The sequence below is a fragment of the Heteronotia binoei genome, unplaced genomic scaffold (assembly GCF_032191835.1).
Source record: "Heteronotia binoei isolate CCM8104 ecotype False Entrance Well unplaced genomic scaffold, APGP_CSIRO_Hbin_v1 ptg000072l___fragment_3, whole genome shotgun sequence".
Taxonomy (NCBI): Eukaryota; Metazoa; Chordata; class Lepidosauria; order Squamata; family Gekkonidae; genus Heteronotia; species Heteronotia binoei.
The window spans coordinates 336,630-358,080 of record NW_026799990.1 but is presented as its reverse complement, the minus strand read 5'-3'; the positions used below and the strand labels follow the sequence as shown (position 1 = coordinate 358,080).

The 21,451-nt window shown below is 47.0% G+C and overlaps 1 protein-coding gene across 1 annotated transcript in view; it reads left to right on the top strand.

Annotated features, from left to right (window-relative positions):
• LOC132590507 (rho guanine nucleotide exchange factor TIAM2-like) overlaps nucleotides 1-21,451 on the top strand; it is a 314,104-nt gene that overhangs the window by 151,115 nt on the left and 141,538 nt on the right. The window lies entirely within an intron of this gene.

Sequence of the window (21,451 nt, the reverse complement as noted above, 5' to 3'; positions counted from 1 at the left end):
ACATCGATGTACATTTATTCCTGTCTGAGGCAGATTGGCTGCTTAAGCCCTAAATGCATCTGTTTTAGATGTGTAAGTTTTAAACATTTTTGGCAAATTTGGGAAAGAAGGGACTACAATTCCCATGAGGCCATGAAAGAAGATGGATGCACAAATTGATGCAGATCCTCACAGTTTAGCAGCCATTGAAAGACTCCAATAATGCTGTAATAGGTACATAGATACCACAGTCTCAATTCAAATATGTTAAACTTTAAAAACAAAAAATCAATATGGGATAGGGAAGATGGCCATTGTGATGAAGCAGTATCTCACTGTACTGCATGTGTATTTTTTGCACAATAGAATACATACGACTTGTTCACAGACAGGCAGAAAATGTGTGGACCATTAGGCTTTCATGATCTCTTCTAGGGATGGGCATGGAACAGGAAAATGGTGGTTCACAGTTGATTTGATTGCCCAAACTGGTGGTTTGTTTCATGATTCGTATGGTTGCCCAAACTGATTTGTGGTTCATTTGGTTCAGGAGGTGTAAAACTCACTGGAAGTCTTCAGCAGGCTCTCCTCCACCCATCCTCCAAGTTTGGTGAAGATCAGATTTGGAATATCCAATTTATAGCCCTCCAAAGTGGGTGCCCCCAATAAAGCTCAGCTTCAGCTCTCACTACAACTAATTCTTCTCTCTTTGCACCTTTAGGAGGAAGCAGCAAAGTCAGGGAAGCTTTTCACGCTTACCATTCTAAACCAGAAGGGAATCATTATTGGGTTGCTAGGGAGTAGTCTGGTACAGGGATGGGAGTTTCACATAGCGCTTTCCCTTCCAGCAGGGATCTGTCACTGAAGCACTGTGCCATTTCATACAGTTCCACTTTCCCTTTTGTGCCCCCTTTCACTGGGTGGCATGCAATATCTCCTTTCCCCCTCCCTTGGAATGTCCGTTTAAGAGCCATATGACGCTGTATCACAGTGGGGTCTATGCATTCCAATTGTGGTGCTGTTGCACTGGTTTGTTTCAGCATCATAGCATCCTAGTGCTTAAATGACCATTCCAAAAAAGAGAGAGATCATGTGCCAGTCAACAAAAAAGGGTGTGAAAATTGCCAGAGCTCCCGGAAGCACTACAGGGCATTTCTCACAGCCTGCCATAGTGATTCAGATCTATGAGGTGGCATTGAAAACTACATGCAAGCAGTCTTCAATAATGATGCCTCAGGCACACCCCAATACCAGGACAGCTCTGGGACTGTCAGAAAAGGTAAAAGCATTCTGGTAGCAGTCAGTTACTAAAACGGGTCTGTCTGAAATGACAGAAGAAACCCGTTACTGGGCAGTAACTGGCCAGCTGCTATACCAGAATACTTAAGCTGTGTGAAAAAGTTGAGGTGTCCACTTCCATAGTAATGAAATGGAAGCTCCATGATTGGTTCCCTGAGCTGCCAATCAAGCTATGGACAACTGCTGTGGGTGTTTCTAGGACTCCCAGAAGTTCACCCTCAGCATTACCTAGGAATTGATTGAATCAGTGCTTAGTGGTCTGGGAAAATGAACTGCAAAAACGAACCAAATGATCCACAAAGGAAAAAGTTTGGGAATGGCGCAAGCAAACAAATAATTTCAAAACAACCCATGACTTGATCTAATTTGTGCACGAAACATAATTTGTGGATTGGTTCATGTTCGTCCTGTGAAAAGGATCTATGCTATGTCAAACTGGTGGGTATCTCTGGTATTTCTTAGACATTTTTGATACATATGCCTCAAATAAAATTGAAGCAAATTTATTGTCTCCTCACATTTATTGGCTAGTGCATTCAATGTCTTTCCTGTAGCATTTCAAATAGAGGCAATAACAGTAAAGTTAATCTCTGTTGATAATTATTTACTGTTTAAGTACGTTTCTTTCTGAAAAATCTTGCAAATTCCATAAAATGTCTTTGTGATATTGGTTTGACTTCTCTTTATCATTGATTTTGACAGCAAAGTTCCTATTTATTTTAATGGCTGTGGATTCCACTCTAGTGTTGCTTGTCATTCTATAGTCATAATCATTTCCACTAACAAAGTGCTTTACAATGCTTCCCTGTTTTATCTTTGCAGCATCCTTGTGAAATAGGTTAAGCAGAGAGGTGCTAGGCCAAAGCCACTGTTTACACGCCACAGGGACTCAGCACCTTGATTTCTTATGGTTAACTCTGATTTTCTGTGCGTGCCCTTTGTTAATTTTTGGCTTTCCCCCAATGGTTATTTGCCCAGGGCCTGATGCTATTGGGAAGCAGGTTTATCTTCATTGTGGTCTCTGTGCAGTCCCACACATGGGTTTTCCGCCTGGAAACGAACCCGACCTCGGAGAATTCAAAGCTAGCCTAGGCATTTATTTTGGTGCACATTCCCTCTTGGTCTGGGGAGCAGGCATCCACTGAGCATGCCTAGAGCGAGGGTAAGGTGCTCCACCCACCCATTTTCTTCTTAACCGTCATTCGGGATACACCTACCTCTTTGCATCTCCTCAACTTCATTGCGATTTTCTCCATTTTTCAACTGTTCTTCTACTTCGCCGACTCGTATCGTTAGGGAAAAAAAAAGACTTTATCCTCTTTACTATTCCCCCCCCCCCGGGTGTATGGAAAGGAAGGACTCCAAAACAACTTTCAAAAAGTGTACCCAGTGTGGGACCAAAATTCCCTTGACTGATGGACATTCTTTGTGCCTATTTTGTCTGGGGGAGACTCACAGAACCGATACCTCTGTTCATTGTAGCCAGTTCGGGAAACAGGCCAGAAAAAATCGTGCAGCCAGACTTAAAAGCCACCTTTTAGAGTCATTGTTGCGGCCTGTAATGTCCCACGCTTCTAGATCCCAGAGTTCGCCACCTTCCCTAACTCTGCAAAGGGACGTGGCTTGACCGGCAGCTTCCGTGGCAATGGCTCCCAGTAAGCATAAGTCCAGAAAGCACTCCCAATAAGTCTGATGATTCCAAGAAAAAACATCGATTGGAATCGCCCTCCAAACACCACTCAGATTTGACACCCTCGAAATCGAAACCGAAGATTGATCGTCAGTCCTCGGACCCGAGACCCTCCGACCAGACCATGACCTCGACCTCGCATCCAGCGGCATCCACCTCGACTTGGATGTTGATGGCACCGACTGTTCTGGCGGAGATATCGACTCCCATTGATGTAATAACTGACGAGGTCATCCACATCCAATCTAGATCTCCCATCAGTCCACGAATCCCTACCGGAAAACATCCTTGACACCGAATCCTTGGAATCCTTGCGACTTCGATGTCAGCGAGCTAATCTCGATGCCTTGCACCTTCAAAGACCCGACTACCTCTCCACTACATCGAGAGCCTTCAACACCCAAGGATCTGACCATTCAAATCTATGCTGAACGGTCCCCAGTCTGACGTAGGGATTGTTATTATTACTACAGCCCATCACACTCCAGGTCACCGTCTCCACGTAGATGTTGACAGTACTATAGATCACCATCTTGTGAAATCCATCGACCCTGGTACCGTGAAGAACCCTATCAACCTCGGTACCGTGATGCAGTTTACCAACCCAGATACCGTGAGCCTCGGTACCATGAGGACACCTATCGACCCCGGTTCCTACTCTCAATACCATGAAAGTCCATCTCCTCATCAACCCCGACATTACAGTCAGGAGTCAAAACCATTATCACCGGCTTGTTCAACATCTGCCTGCTCGGCTCCATCGAAACAGCAGATAACTCAACCTGACAAACCTACGCTTCTGAGTAAGGCTATATCGCTACTACGAAGCCCACATACACGACTCCCATGGATGTTCCGGAGGATTCCAAAGCTGAACACTCGGACTCTTCTCAGTCTACGGCATCCGCTCCAGCATCACCTGTTTCCAACATTACCAAACCGGCCGATCTTTCACCATCTGAAGGATCCAAGGCTTACTTAGACCTGCTTACCAACATGGCTAATACTCTTAACATAAAGCTCACCACTGACCTGCCAAGAGTATCAGATGTAGTCCATGATTTAGTCCATGCCTGCAGGCTCCTTCAACCCAACGCTCCCTGTTCACCTAGAAGGCTTAAAGGAGGCTTGGGATAAGCCCTCATCGGTTTCACCTACATCAAAAAGGATCGAATCCTTATATAAGATGCATGCTCCAGATTCTAAATTTCTATTTAATCACCCTGCACCCAACTCCATGATCGTACATTCCTCATCTAAGTCCATGCAAACACGTCATCCAGTCCCACCTGAGAAGGAAGGAAAGAAACTAGACACCTTAGGGAGAAAAATTTACTCCCTTTCTACTGCAGCTTCCGAAATCATAATTATTTGGCATACTTTTCGGCCTACACCTTTAATTTGACATCCCAACTTACATAAGAACATAAGAGAAGCCAAGTTGGATCAGACCAATGGCCCATCCAGTCCAACACTCTGTGTCACACAGTAGCCACACACACACACAAATATATATATACTTACGACAATGGTCCCATCTCTACCTGACTCCGCACAAAAACAAACGTTACATATTCTACAAGAGCTTTCCCGAGTCAGCAAATCAATTCGGTTCGTCACGCTGTTGCTTGTTCATCCAGAACCATGGTCACATCCATCGCCTTGCGCTGTCAGGCCTGGCTCTGTTCCTCCTCACTGCAACCAGACATCACATTTAAAATTGAAGACTTACCCTTCGACGGTCAGGGCCTCTTCAGTGCTACAACTGATGACATCCTGACCACTGTTGACAACAGTAGGAAAAGGGCTAGGAGATTGGGAGTCAATCAACAACTATCTCAACCTAATAGACAGAGAGTCTGGAAGCCATCCTATTATAAACGCCCTCACTCACTTAGACAGGCTGACTTCTGGAAGCGTAAAGCCCCACCAGCTAAACAACCCTTCCATCAAAGGCCTCGCGCACAGACCACAAAGAAGGCAGCTACGACTTCAAAACAGGCTCTTTGACTCCCTAATACTATCTCCTCTTCAACCACAACACCCCACCGACAGCACAAGACTGCGTTCATTTTACCCCATGTGGGAATCCATAACATCGGATTCCTGGGTCCTGGCGATCATCCACAGGGGCTACACCATAGAGTTTGATTCGACCCCGAGGCTCCATCGATTCATACATACTCCCCCCTCCCTCCCTCTTCAGGAAGAGATCTCCACCTTGCTGGACAAGGCAGCCATAGAACCAGTTTCACCGCAGTTTCACCGCACAGGGTTCTATTCTTGATACTTCCTGGTTCCAAAGAGAGATGGGGGACAACGTCCAATACTGGATCTTCGCAAACTCAATCGCCATATCCTGTAAAAGAAATTCTGCATGATAACCCTGCAGTCTATCCTACCACTGATCCCAAAAGATGCTTGGATGGCGTTGATAGACCTTCAAGATGCCTACTTCCACCTTACCATCAACCATTACCACAGAAGATTCTTTTTTTGTGTGTAACCAAACTTTTATTTTGCAATATATTGAGATACATTCATCTATTCAAATTCAAATATACTTCTCCAATACATTACATATTTTCTCCCCCCCCCCCACTCTTATTCATGACCTCCGCCGGTACTTAAAACAAATTAAAAGCATATTAGAGGTAAATTCACAATTATAAAATCTTTAGAGAAAAAAAAAAAAAAATATATATATATATATATATATATATATATATATCATTCACTAACCTTTTCCCTAATAATCACTTAGCACTTATTAAACACAACGCTCATAATTATTAATTCAGTTCCAGAGTTCCCTCTATCTTAGTCTTATCTTAACTCTCATATATATATATATATATATATATATATATATATATATATATATATATATATATATATATATATATGTTCTACTAATACTTTTATCACACTAGCACAATACCTCTTTATCATTAAAAGTTCAATTAATGTTGTCATACACTACTAAATATCTTTTCACCATTATAAAATTTTTACACAAAGAGTTATCTTTCCCTAACCCTTTCTCTATAATTCACTTAGTGCTTATTAAACACAAAACCCAAAGTTATAAATTTAACTCCGGAATTCCAACTGTCTTACTTTTATCTTAACTCATATATACATAATTACCATGTAACTATATTCTACTAATTCAATAATCACAATTCTTCTTTATCATTTAAAGTTCAGTTAATGTTGTCATAAACCACTAAGTGACTCTTCACCCTCCATTGTATTTCCACGTAACTTTGAAATTTACTCCAGTCTTCTTTAAACTTCTCCAAATTGTTGTCTTTTAAGATTCTAGTAAGTTTGTCCATTTCACTCCAGTTAAGAACCTTTAAGAGCCACAGAAGATTCTTGAGGTTCTACCAGTTCCGTTCCCTCCCCTTTGGTCTGTTGACTGCACCAAGAGTCTTCACAAAATGCATGACAGTGGTGGCAGCAACGCTCCATCAACAGAAAATTTCCATATACCCTTATAGACGACTGGCTCATTGTGGCCCAATCCAAAGAGCAACTCCAAAAAGACATCTCTACCACTCTATCTCTCCTGTCTTCACTGAGTCTTCAGGTCAACCTGACAAAGTCTAGTCTGATCCCTACACAGGACATTCAGTTCATAGGTGCACGCCTATCAACACTATCTCACAAGGACTAGCTCCCTGCAGACAGGGTCCATCACATTCAATCTCTGGCTACTGCCATCATACTGCACCCTACCCAAACAGCTTTCATTTTCCAATGTACGCTGGGTCTTATGTCGGCCACAACCTCTGTCCTGTGCTTTGCGAGACTCCGCATGCCTCCTCTGCAATTATGGTTCGTCCGGACGTTCCTTCCACATCAACAACACCAAATGACTCTACTCACTGTTCCACACCACATTCTTCCAACTCTGGAATGGTGGAAGATGGAATGTCATCTTCTGACTGGAATGCCGTTCATACGGTCACCCCCGTCAGCCGTTGTCATGACCAATGCCTCGAGGTGGGGTTGGGGAACTCACTTCGGGACACTAACGGTACAAGGACAGTGGACAGCCTACAAGAAATCTCTGCATATCAACTGTCTGGAACTCTTGGCGGTCCACAGAGCACTCAAGTAATTCCTACCACCCCTTCACGGTCAGCACATCCAGGTCACCTCGGACAACGTGGCAACCGTATTTTATATCAACCGGCAGGGAGGCACTGCTTCTGTCCGCCTTTGCAGGCGAGCCTTATCCCTATGGTGTTGGAGCATTTTTCACAACATATTTCTAACAGCCGTACATTTGCCGGGAATCCAAAATGTTCAAGCAGACACACTAAGTCGTCACCTCGTGAACGACCACGAATGGACCCTCAACTGTCATTATCTTCGGGCAGTCTTCAGGATGTTCGGGGTTCCGGCCATAGACGTCTTTGCGTCTCCGGACAATGCTCAATGCCCACGTTTCTACACTCAGGGCCCTCCATCCACGCAATCCGCGGGAGATGCCTTTGTGGTCGGGACCACTACACTACCTGTTCCCTTTTATCTCACTGATAATGAGAACACTGCAGAAAATCCGTCTGGATCGGACCAACTGTATCCTTATCACTCCTTGGTGGCCCTGTCAACCATGGTTCACCACCCTCCTCCTTCTCTCAAACAGTGTGTTTCATCGCTTTCCCCAAGTTTGAGATCTGATTTCTCAACAGGACGGCAAAGTCCTGCATCACGACCCGGGACTTCTGCGACTGACTGCCTGGAGAATCAGTTTCTGAATTTTCCCTCAGAGGTCAGACATGTTCTGCTTAATGTCAGAAAACCTTCCACTAGAAAATCCTACTCTCAAAAGTGGAAGCGCTTCTCAGCATACGCTGCTCTACACAACTTTCTTCCTGAATTATCCTCTGTAGCTCAGATTCTGACCTACACCTTGTCCCTATCTAACTCAGGTCTGACCTACTCTTCTCTAAAGGTTCACTTGGCTGCTATCTCAGCCTTTCATCCACACGTTGAAGAATGCACTGTTTTCTCCCACTCTGCAACAAAAGCCTTCCTAAAGGTCATTTTACATCTTCAACCTCCAGTTCGCCAACTGCATCCCACATGGAGTTTATCTCTTGTGCTGAGCCAACTAACAAAACCTCCCTTCAAACCGATGGTGTCCATTCCACTGCATCTCTTGTCATGGAAGACAGCGTTGCTGGTGGCACTCACATCTGGCAGGAGAGTCAATGACATTTGTTCTTTTTGGACAGATCCTCTATACACTGTCTTCCACCATGACAGAGTGATTTTACGCCCTGATCCTACTTTTCTGCCAAAAGTCGTCTCACCGTATCACCTGGGGAAGTCAACCACTCTGCCTTCCTTCTTTCAAAAACCTTGTGACGCCGGTCAACAGACCCTACCCAATCTTGACATACGTAGGGCCCTTGCTTTCTACATTGAAAGGACACGTCCCTTCCGTAAGGACCCTAGACTTTTTGTGGCGTACGGGACTCAAAATCTCAACCCAGAGGTTCTTAAAGTGGATTGTGGCTGCCATTACTTTATGCTACCAATTGGCTAAACAGCCCGTACCTGAACACTTGCGAGCTCATTCCATTCGAGCCATCTCCACGTCATCAGCCTTTTGTAGAGGTGCACCAATGGAGGACATCTGTGCCACTGCAGTCTGGTCTTCTCCATCTACATTTGCCACACACTATGCCTTAGACGTTCGTGCCTGGCATGGCGTATCCTTCGGGCAGGCTGTACTTTGTTCCGTTTTTGATGCCTCCAGTCTCTTGCCCTGTAAGTACAATACTTCTTATTTCCTATATGCATGGTTAACATGTGTTCATCTAGTACAGAACCAGCACCCGCCTCCATGCACGCCAGCTTACCAGTCACCCATGTATGGGACTGCACAGAGACAACGATGAAGATAAACCTATAACTGATGATCTTCGAGTGGTCATCTGTGCAGTCACACACGCCCACCCAGCCTTCCCCGCTGCTTGTTTATGCTCTCTATACAGCGGCTAGAAGAAACTGGGTGGGTGGAGCGCCTTCCCTTCGCTCCAGGCATGTGCAGTGGATACCTGCTCCCCAGACCGAGAGGGAACGTGCGCCAAAATAAATGCCTAGGCTAGCTTTGAATTCTCCGAGGTCGGGTTCGTTTCCAGGCGGAAAACCCACGTGTGTGACTGCACAGATGACCACTCGAAGATCATCAGTTACATGTAAGCAACCTGTTTTTCCCCCTACTACCCCACAATACTGGTGTATATTTGTGTGCCTCCTTCATTCCTCCAATGGTTCCCAAAATTGTTTTGCTACTAAGTTCCAGGAACAGTTGTAGAAATGCCTAGGTAGTTACTGTATGAGTGGGAAAGTTTGGATTTTGACATATGTTTGAAGACACATGAAGCTGCCTTACACTGAATCAGATCCTTGGTCCATCAAAGTTAGCATTGTCTATTCAGACTGACAATGGCTCTCCTGGGTCTCAGCTGAGGTCTTTCACATCACCTACTGTCTTGTCCCTTTTTAGCTAGAGATGCTGGGGACTGAACCTGAAATCTTTTGCATGCCAAGCACATACTCTACCACTGAGCCACAGTCCCACTGTCTTCTCCCTTGATGTTAAACCCATTTCCTTTCAAGCAAGTCCTACTTAGGTCAGCTACACACAGCAAGATTATTGCAGGAAGTGGGGGTATTGTATTAGTACTTCGCATAGCAAGCATATCAGGTATGCACATCAAATATATTTGTTTATACATCTTCAAAACTCTAGCATCCTACTAAAGAACAAAAGAGAAGCCATGTTGGATCAGGCCAGTGGCCCATCCAGTTGAACATTCTGTCATACAGTGCCCAAAAAACCCCAAGTGCCATCAGGAGGTCCGCCAGTAGGGCCAGGACATTAGAAGCCCTCCCACTGTGCTCCACCAAGCACCAAGAATACAGAACACCACTGCCCCAGAAAGAGAGTTCCAGCAATATACTGTGACTAATAACTACTGATGAACCTCTGCTCCATATGTTTGTTCAATCTCCTCTTGAAGCTGTTTATGCTTGTGGCTGCCACCAGCTCCTGTGACAGTGAATTCCACATGTTAATCATCCTTCGGATGAAGTAGTACTTCCTTTTATCAGTTCTAACCTGACTGCTCAGCAGTTTCATTGAATGTCCACGAGTTCTCATATTGTGAGAAAGGGAGAAAAGTACTTCTTTCTCTACTTTCTCTATCCCATGCATAATCTTGTAAACCTCTATCATGTCACCCCTCTGTCGTCATTTCTCCAAGCTAAAGAGCCCCAAGCGTTTTAACCTTTTTTCATAAGGAAAATGTTCCAACCCTTTAATCATTCTAGTTGCCCTTTTCTGCACTTTTTCCAATGCTGTAAAATATTTTTTGAGGTGCAGTGACCAGAATTGTACACAGTATTCCAAATGAGGCCACACCATCAATTTATACAGGGGCATTATGATACTGGCTGATGTTTTTTCAATTCCCTTCGAAATAATTTCCAGCATGGCGTTGGCCTTTTTTATTGCAATCAGACACTGTCATAAGAACATTGGAGAAGCCATGTTGGATCAGGCCAATGGCCCGTCCAGTTCAACACTCTGTGTCACACAGTGGACCAACAAACACACAAACCAGGTGCCATCAGGAGGTCGATCAGTGGGGCCAGGACACCAGAAGCCCTCACCCTGTTGCCCCTCCCAAGCACCAAGAATACAGAGCATCACTTGCCCCAGACAGAGAGTTCCAACAATACACTGTGGCTAATAGCCAATGATGAACCTCTGCTGCATATGTTTACCCAATCCCCTCTTGAAGCTGTCTATGCTTATAGCTGCTACCACCTCCTATGGCAGTGAATTCCATGTGTTAATCACCCTTTGGGTGAAGAAGTATTTCCTTTTATCCGTTCTAACCTGACTGCTTAGCAATTTCATTGAGTGCCCATGAGTTCTCGTATTGTGAGAAAGGGAGAAAAGTACTTCTTTCTCTCGAGTACTTCTGTCTTGACATTTTCAGTGAGTTATCTACCACAATCCCAAGATCTCTCTCTTGGTCAGTCTCCGCCAGTTTACACCCCATCAACTTGTATATATAGCTGGGATTCTTGGCCCCAATGTGCATTACTCTGCACTTGGCCACATTGAACCCCATTTACCATGTTGACGCCCACTCACCCAGCCTCGACAGATCCCTTTGGAGTGCCTCACAATCCTCTCTGGTTCTCACCATCCCGAACAATTTAATGTCACCCACAATCTTAGCCACTTCACTGCTAACTCCCAACTCTAAATCATTGATGAACAAGTTAAAAAGCATTGGATCCAGTACTGAGCCCTGCGGTACCCCACTGCTTACCACCTTCTATCACGAGCCCTGACGAGGAGGAGCTGGAAGGGTTAACAGACCTGGAAGAGTTGCCAGCCAGTTCCTCAACTGAACAAACAGCAGCTGGCCCATCAATCACTCTCCAGGCACCAGTGTCAGCTGTTGACAATCAATCTCCTCCAAGCTCTCCTTCTCCCATTTCAAGAGTTCGAAGCAGGCTCCGGAAAGAACTTTCAGAGCGAAGACGTGAGGCAGTCCTGAGTTCCAGCAGAGTCATTGCCACCCAGGGAGCAGGCTGATTGAGACTCCCATATAGCTCCCACCCAGGACCTGGTAACCTTGTGGAAGCAACAAGTCTATTCTCTGGCTTGCATCCACACTCCTTCCTGATTCCTGATCTGGACCTGCTTGATTCCTGATCTTGCCTGCCTGCACCCTGAGAATGTGACACCCTCCACTGAGAAAATTGCCCATTTATACTCATTCTCTGTTTCCTATTAATTAGCCAGTTTTTGATCCACAAGAGGACTTGTCCTTTTTACTCCATGACTCTTGAGCTTACTAAGGAGCCTTTGATGAGGAACTTTATCAAAAGCTTTCTGGAAGTCAAGGTAAACAACATCTATTGGGTCTCCTTTGTCCACAAGTTTGTTCATCCCCTCAAAGAATAACAGGTTAGTGAGACAAGCTCTTCCCTTACAGAACCCATGCTGAGTCTTCCTCAATAACTTTTGTTCATCAATGTGCCTGCTAATTCTCTCTTTAAGAACAGTTTCCACCGGCTTTCCCGGTATTGAATCAGACTAACTGGCCTGTAATTTCCCAGATCTCCTCTGAAACCCTTTTAAAAGATGAGGGTGACATTTCTCAGAAATGGAGGCATATTTCAATGAAAGATTACATATTTTTGACAGGAGATCCACAAGTTCACCTTTGAGTTCTTTCAGCACTCTTGGATGTATGCTATCTGGGCCTGGTGACTCATCAGTTTTTAAATTGTCTATCAGTCATAGGACCTCCTCTCTCATCACCTCAATCTGACTCTGGACTTTCAACACTCCTCCCCAAATCAGCGGTCCTGGAGTGAGCAAACACTTCTCATCTTCCACAGTGAAGACAGAGGCAAAAATTGGATTCAGCTTATCAGCCATTTTCATGTCATCCTTTAGTAATCCTTTTACTCCTTGGATCTTCTTCGTGGTCTCTGTGCATCACACTGATGGGATATAGGCGCCCGCGCCGATCTCGATCGGTATTCTTGAAAACTGCGGATTTCCGCGCCCCAGGTCCAGTGCGCATGCGCAGAAGCCCCACCGCGCATGCTCACAGGGACCGGAGCGGACATCCCGCCAGTTCTCTTCTGACCGCCGCTTGGATCAGTCGATCTCTCGCCACGGTCGGTAGAATCCTTTCTTGGAAGTTGCTATTTTTGGAATTTAACAGAAATTTTGTTTGGCTTGGACCACACAACAGTCTTTGTAAAGACTAGGGAGCAGGAAGACAAAACCTTTCCGAGACTTTCTCCTCAACTCTCTCTTCCCGCCCTTCCCCCCCCCGCATGGAACAACGGTGGGGATGTTTCAAACGGTGCAAGAACTGCGGTAGCAAAATCGCTCCCACAGACGGACACGTTCTTTGCCTTTTTTGCCTAGGAGAAGCACACATCCCTGACGCGTGTGCTCACTGCGCGAAGTTTTCCCGCCAGACGAAGAAAAACCGCGCGGGCCGTTTGGCGGCGGCGCTGATGGAAAAGGCTCTGTCGCCTAAGAAAATGTCGACGCTGTCGCACAAACCGTCGACATCGGAGTCGCTCGGCACCGACAAGAGCGCCTCCGACGCCAATCGCCCCACAAAAACGGGCTCGGCATCAAAGTCCGCCTCCTCCACTCCTGCAAAACGGCCAAGGGAGGAGAAGGGAACCCGGCCGGAAGTGAAGAAGAAGAAAAAGTCAGACAAACATCGATCGTCCGCGACTTCGCTCCCGACATCGCTGTCGGAATCGGCAGCGAGAGTACCGCCGTTGAAGCTATTCGCTTCCCCTCGCCGCCGTCCAAGCCCCCCGGCATTGGCATCGATGTCGACGCAAATCGCCATCTCTTCTGATTCGGACCACGACTTCGATCTATCGCAGCGGTCGGGAGCTGAAGGCAGTCCACTAGAAATACATACGGTGGAGGACACTGCTCAACCCCGGACACCGGCCCGAGACCCGTCGGTCAGCCCCGATCATCGGCGAACCCGAAGCCCCAAGAAGGATCGATCCACCACACCTAGAGAAGACCTCGGGCGCGACTACTCAAACAGCCCTCGGCGTAGTCCCCGGGGTCGACATCGATCCCGAGATTCAGAGGAAAGCTCCCGCAACAGAGATCGCTCTCCTCGGAAACCACCGCCCCCAATGTCGTGGGATCAGAGGCAATGGCAATACCTATACGGGTCTTGCCCTATGCCTTCCATGTTCCCCTGGTTCCCACCTAGACATTTAGATTGGGACCAGCAGTCTGAAGCCTCGGTCAGATCCCGGACATCTTACCGACCAAGGCACACACCATCGGCGTCGGTGTCAAAATTGCCTGACACAACACCGCCAAACACACAAAAAACTTCCCCTCGACGGCGGAGTTCGGAGAGTCGGAAGACCACGGAGTCGCCAAGAGCGCCGGAGACGCCCAAGCACTCCTCGGAGCACTCGGAATCCATAGAAGGCTCCCCCAGATCTGAGGAAGGCTCCCCCCGGGAGGACCAAGACATCTCCTCCCCAGAGGAATCGGCACCATCGAGTAAGGTGGGCGAAGAGCTCCCCATATCCCCATCCGAGGACCTAAAATCGTATGGGGACCTAATTCGACGGATGGCACACACCCTGTCGCTACCGACGGTCCAACCAGAGCCGGTAGTCACCGACAACGTGTTCGATGTCGTCCAGCTGGACACCTCGACGGCCGTTGCTTTACCGCTTACAACGGTCATGCTCCACACCACAAAATCGTCGTGGGACAAACCAGCTTCAACACCGATAAGCTCCCGAAGGCTGGACCATATGTACCGAGTCCAGGAATCCACAGCAGAGTTTTTATTTACACACCCGAAACCAAACTCGGTAGTAGTAGCATCATCCTCGAAGGCCAGGAAGACACACGCCTCTCCCCCGGACAAAGAGGGGAAAAAGCTAGACAACCTGGGCAGAAGGTTCTACACAGCAGGTTCGTTAGGTATAAAAGTTGCGAATTATGGAGCGTGTATGGGCCGTTATCAATACGCCCTATGGGACCAATTATCGGCTCTACCAGACCTGTCTGAACAAACAAAACAGGCAATGAAGAAGATACAAAAGGAAGGCATTGCATTGGCAAAACAGCAAATCAATTCCGCCAAACACGCAGGTGACATCGCAGCAAAGACACTTACCTCAGCGATCACCTTGAGACGTCACTCTTGGCTGAGATCTACGGCGCTCCAGCCGGATACACAATCCTGTATCGAAGATCTCCCGTTCGATGGAAGTGGATTATTCAGCTCCACTACAGATACTACACTGCAAGAGATGGATAAAAGTATTAAAACATCACGCAATTTGGGGGTTCCCATCTCATCTAGGACCCAAGGGAGACGTTCCTGGAACAAACCGTGGAACAAGAAGCCGTTCCCCAAGCAGCCCACAGAACAACAATGGAGACCCAAAGGCTCCACATCTTACTCCAAATCTCCCTACAACCCCAAAACGAAGTACTCACCTACTCCGTCACAGCCATCCAGACAAAAGGGGAATAGACCGTCCAAACAGGGTCTTTGACTGCCCTTCCCCCTGTTTTACCCCCTCCCCTTTGGACACGGACCATACCAGACTTTTCCCATATTACCAGGCATGGTCCACAATCACTACGGACAAATGGGTTTTGTCGATAATCCGGATGGGTTATCAAATAGAATTCAGAGAAAACCCTACAGTTCCCACAGTCATCCACACCAGGGTATCCCTCACACTAAAGACAGAGGTTCAATCCCTTCTCCGAAAAGATGCAATAGAACGGGTGCCAGCCAACCAGATTGGGCAAGGCTTCTACTCCCGATATTTTACCATTCCAAAAAAGGATGGAGGCCTTCGACCCATTATGGACCTACGCGGCCTGAACTATTTCATTCCGAACCAGAAATTCAGAATGGTCTCTCTACAAAACATCCTACCCCTGCTGAACCAAGGGGATTGGATGGCCACACTAGACCTGCAGGATGCCTACTTTCATGTAACTATACATCAGGACTACAGGAAGTTCCTCAGGTTTGCAGTTGGAGACTCCCACTACCAATACAAAGCTTTGCCCTTTGGCCTCTCCACGGCACCGAGAGTTTTTACAAAGACTATGGTGGTGGTGGCAGCCCATCTACGTCTACAAGGGATCACTATCTTTCCTTACATAGACGATTGGCTACTGGTGGCAAGCTCAAAACCTCTATTACTACAGCATATAGAGGTCACCTTAACCCTTCTACAAAACTTAGGCCTACAGGTCAACCTAAAGAAATCGGCACTGCAGCCCTTTCAGAGGGTTCAATTCATAGGGGCCATTTTGGACTCACAAGCCTGCAAGGCATTTCTCCCGACACAAAGAGCGGAGGACATCAGGTCTCTGATACACGTATTCCTAACCAACCCTATAGTCACAGTGTTTCAAGTCCAACGCCTCCTGGGCCTGATGGCAGCGACAACGGCAGTGTTGAAATTCGCCAGATTCCACATGCGAATATTACAGTTGTGGTTCCTGCGCGTGTTCAACTGTCAGACAGACCTCCCCTCGCGCCAACTGACTGTCCCGATGCCGGTAGTCTGGACCCTATCCTGGTGGCAGGAGAAGCAGAACCTCCTCCAAGGGGCCCCGTTCCACAGACAGACTCCTACGTTGACCATAACGACGGATGCATCCTTATGGGGCTGGGGAGCACACGCAAACGACATGTGTGTGGGGGGCAGATGGCCTCAGGATCTTCTGCACTACCACATCAATTTCCTAGAGCTGCTGGCCATACATCATGCCATTCTCTCATTCCGTCACCTGATTGTGGGGAGAACGGTAGCGATCTTGACAGACAACACCACAGCCCTATCTTATGTGAACAGACAGGGCGGCACAGTCTCACGAAAGTTATGCCTTCTAGCGTTAAAGATTTGGGAAATTTGCAGAGAATCGGACGCTACCCTAGTAGCCACACACCTACCGGGCAATCTGAATGCCTGTGCAGATTACCTCAGTCGAGGAGGGGCCTCACTCCACGAGTGGGAACTCAATTGGGAGTTCCTCCACCCGGTGTTCCAGAAGTGGGGCACACCGGAAGTGGATGTCTTCGCCACACGCAACACCTCGAAATGCGTCAAATTTTGCTGCAGAGGGGGTGCGGACCCTCTGTCGTTGGGGGATGGACTACTGATCCCACGGGCTCGCTTGCACGTGTACCTCTTTCCACCGATCCCACTGATCACGAGGGTCGTTCACAAGATTCAACTAGAACTCCCCAAGGGGATTCTCATCACACCATGGTGGCCCAGACAGCAGTGGTTCTCCCCGATACTGAAGCCGTCTTGCGGAATGTTCCACCACTTTCCGACGAACTCAGACCTTCTACTATCACACGAGGGGCGAGTGATTCACCACGACGTGCCTCACTTGAAACTCACGGCGTGGAGACTGGGGTGACAAGATTATCTGATAGAGCCCTGGATGTCATGCTACACAGCAGAAAATCATCCACTAGGAAATCATATGGATATAAATGGACGAGGTTTAGCCAATTCGTGAACAAAACTAACAGGGAACCTAAGACAGCAGGTCTCCCAGTAATACTAGACTTTCTACTCTCACTCCTTGACAAGGGACTAACGGTGTCATCGGTGAGAGTGTACCTAGCCGCTATATCGGCTAACCATGACCAACTTGAAGGCCACTCGGTGTTCTCACACCCTGATACGAAACGGTTCTTAAAGGGCTTGGCAAGATTGTACCCTGCGGTACGAGTCCCTGCCCCCACTTGGGACCTCCCAGCAGTATTGCGGGCGTTAACAGGGAAACCCTTCGAACCCATGGTGACATGTTCCTTGCAATTACTATCCTGGAAAACAGCCTTCTTAGTGGCCGTTACCTCTGCTCGCAGGGTCGGTGAACTGGCAGCACTGCGCTGCGACGACCCATATTTGAGATTCAGCGCAGAGGGCGTGGGACTGCGCCCTGATGTAACCTTTCTTCCGAAAGTAACATCCGCTTTTCACCTAAATGCGGAAATTTACCTACCCACATACTTTCCTAATCCAAGTACAGACTAGGAAAGGAGACTCCATACACTAGATGTAAAGAGGGCACTCTCGTTTTACTTACATAGAGTAAGGCCTGGACGTAGGGACCCTAGACTCTTTGTCTCATATTCCACAACATTGCAAGGGGTAAGAGTTTCGTCACAGCGGATCTCGAAGTGGATAACTGAGACTATAAAACTGTGCTACCTGTTAAACAGGCAACCCCTGCCAAGACAAGTTAGAGCTCATTCCACTAGAGCCCTAGCGACGTCGGCAGCCTTTATGAGAGGAATACCACTGAAAGACATTTGTGATGCTGCCACTTGGTCCTCCTCGCATACGTTTGTGAGCCATTATGCGTTGGACCTGAACTGGCGTAGACGCTCATCAGTGGGTCGTGCGGTACTTCAAGAGGCTTCTCGCTGATGGACCGTTGCACCCTCCTCCAGGTAGGTCTCTGGCTTGCTAATCTCCCATCAGTGTGATGCACAGAGACCACGAAGAAGATAAACAGGTTTCCTACCTGTAACTGATGATCTTCGAGTGGTCATCTGTGCAGTCACACTACCCGCCCTCCTTCCCCTCCGCTGCCGGTCCATCTCTAAGGGCTTACGCAGCGGTCAGAAGGAACTAGCGGGATGTCCGCTCCGGTCCCTGTGAGCATGCGCGGTGGGGCTTCTTGGCATGCGCACTGGACCTGGGGCGCGGAAATCCGCAGCTTTCAAGAATACCGATCGAGATCGGCGCGGGCGCCTATATCCCATCAGTGTGACTGCACAGATGACCACTCGAAGATCATCAGTTACAGGTAGGAAACCTGTTTTTATCCAAGGACCCCACTGCCTCCCTGTCTGGTTTCCTGCTTCTAATGTATTTGAAGAAATATTTATTGTTGGTCTTTATGTTTTTTGTAATATGCTCTTTATAGTCCCTTTTTGTCTGCCTGATCATAGACTTGCATTTGATTTGCCATAGCCTGTGTTGCCTTTTATTAACCTCACTTGGACTAGCTTTCCACCGCTTAAAGGAATCCTTCTTACCTTTTACAGCTTCCATTACTTTGTTTTTTTAGCCATGCAGCCTTTTTAAAATACCTGTCTGTGCCTTTCTTGACGTGCAGTGTATATTTTATCTGAGCTTTTAGGATTGTAGTTTTAAATATACTACAAGTTTCCCCAAGGGTTTTGACCCTATTTATCTTTCATTTCACTTTCCTCTTTGCATGCCTCCTCATCTCAAAGAATTTACCTCTTTTAAAGGTAAAAGTGGTTGTGTTGGTCTTTTTGGGGAACTCCCTTTTTATACAAATGGTGAAATCAACATTAGGGTCACTGCTCCCAAACGGTGCAATCACCTTTACTTCTCTCACCAGGTCTTGGGCATTATTTAGGACCAAGTCCAGGATCTCCCCACCCCTGGTAGGTTCTGTGATCATTTGTTCCATAGCACAGTCATTGAGAGTGTCTAGAAACTCAATCTCTTTCTCCCACTGGGAACACATGTCGACCCAATCAATCTGTGGGTAGTTATAATCACCTATTATGATACAGTTTTTAAGTTTAGCTGCTATATTTAATTATTTCATCGTATTTTAATCGTCCTCTATCTTTTGATCCGGTGGTCGATAACAAATTCCTAGAGTTAAACTTCCTTTTGGGCCCACTATTTCAACCCAAAGCATTTCTAGAAGGGAATCTAATTCTCTTACCTTCTCAATCTTACTGGACTGTATACCCTCTCTGACATACAGAGCTACCTCACCTCCAACCCTTCCATCCCTATCCTTCTGATATAATTTATATCCAGGAATCACCATCTCCCACTGATACTCCTCATTCCACCAAGTTTCTGAAATTCCCACAATGTCTATATTTCCCCCAACACTAAGCATTCCAATTCCCCTATTTTACCTTGGACACTTCTAGCATATGTATATAAACATTTATAATTTCACAGGCAAGTTAGGCCTGCAGCCTTCCTCCTGCTGCCTCGAGACTTTGCCAGGCAGTCCATACTGTTTGTCATCATCTCAGTAGACAACTCTAATCCATTGCCCAGTAGAAAAGTAACAGCTAAACCATCATCTCTTTGAGATGTGTCATTCCGAATCAGAGACATTTCATCTCCTGTCAGTTTCCCCAAAGATTCAGTTAAAAACTGGTCTGCCACCTTTTTGATTTTGAGCGCCAGCAGCCTCGTTCCTTCTTGGGACAAGTGGAGACCATCTCTTTTGTTCAGCTCCTGCTTGTTCCAAAAAGAATTCTAGTGCCTAACAAACCTGAACCCTTCCTCCCAACACCATTGTCTCATCTGCGCATCGAGACTCCTAATTTGTGCCTATCTCTCCGGCCCTGCGCGTGGAACAGGTAGCACTTCTGAGAAGGCTACCTTGGAGGACCTGGCCTTAAGTCTCCTGCCTAGCAACCTAAATTTTTCCTCCAGGACCTCATGACTACATTTCCCCATATCGTTAGTGCCAACATGTACCACAACCACTGGCTCCTCCCCAGCACTGTCTATCAGCCTATCTAGAACATGTGTAATGTCTGCTACCTTCACACCAGGCAGGCAGGTCACCACATGGTCAGTATGTGGTTTTGCCACTCAGCTATCTACTTGTCTAAGGAGCTAATCACCAACTACCAAGACACTCCCCCTCCCTCCCTGCTCAGGGATGGTTCCTTGGTGTGAAAAGATACCTGCTCACCAACTCAGCATGGTGCCCCATTCCCTCTCAACCCTCATGCTCCCTGGCAGCAGTAGGGCTGCCGTGTTCAGAGTGGGGCTCATCTAACAAATCCCCAAGAGTCTTCTCAAAGTGCCTGATTGTCTCTGCTTCTCCAGGTCAGCCACCTTGGTCTCAAGGGTGCGAAGTTGTTTCCTGAAGACCAGGAGCTGCTTGCACTGAGCCCACATTCAAGACTTCTGTCCGGTGGGCAGATAGTCATACATGTGACACTCAGTATAAAACACTGGAAAGCCCCCACCCCCCTGCTGGCATTCTACCTTCATAATAGCTTTTTAAATATACAGTCCTCCCTTTAAATCCTTTTGTGTTTATGTGACTCTCCTTGTGGAAAGTCTAGTTACCTTATTTGGAATACAAGGAGATTAGGACCCCCACTTCCTGGTTCTTCTGGCTTCTTACAGAGCCCCCAGGCTAAGAGCTACAGGTCTAGAGCCCTTTAACTTGCGCCTTTGGCAGGGTGCATCCTTATAAATGCAAAGAGGGTGGGGGAAGCAGTCAGCCCCAGGCAACACAGACACTCCCAATCAGCAACAATCACCTACAGCCCACTCAAAACAAACAAACAACAATTCCCCAGCAACCACACAAACTCAGACTCTCTCCTCCTACAGAGTAGCACTCAGCAACTTCCCCACAGCTGTTTAGAAAAGGCAGTTAAGGAAGGCAAGCATTCACCCTTTCAGCAGCACACCTTTCTCTCTTCCAGAGCTCAACTGTGCTCAGGTTCTGACAAGGTGCAGCCTTATAAATGCAAAGAGGGTGGGGGCAGCAGTCAGCTCCAGGCAACACAGACACTCCCAATCAGTAAAAATCATCGATAGCCCATTCAAAACAAACAAGCAGCAGTTCCCCAGCAACCACAGGAACTCAGACTCTCTCCTCTCACAGAGTAGCACTCAGCAACTTCCCCCCAGCTATTTAGAAAAGGCGTTAAGAAAGGCAAACACTCACCTTTCAGCAACACTCCCAGAGCTCAGCTTGGGCCAGTATTTAGAGATATATGTACTAGTAGATATGAATGGTGTCCATACTTGATAAGTTTGGTTTGTGGGAAATACTGTTGTAATGTCAGTGTTTCCTACATCATTCTGTTATGTGTAGTGTTTTCC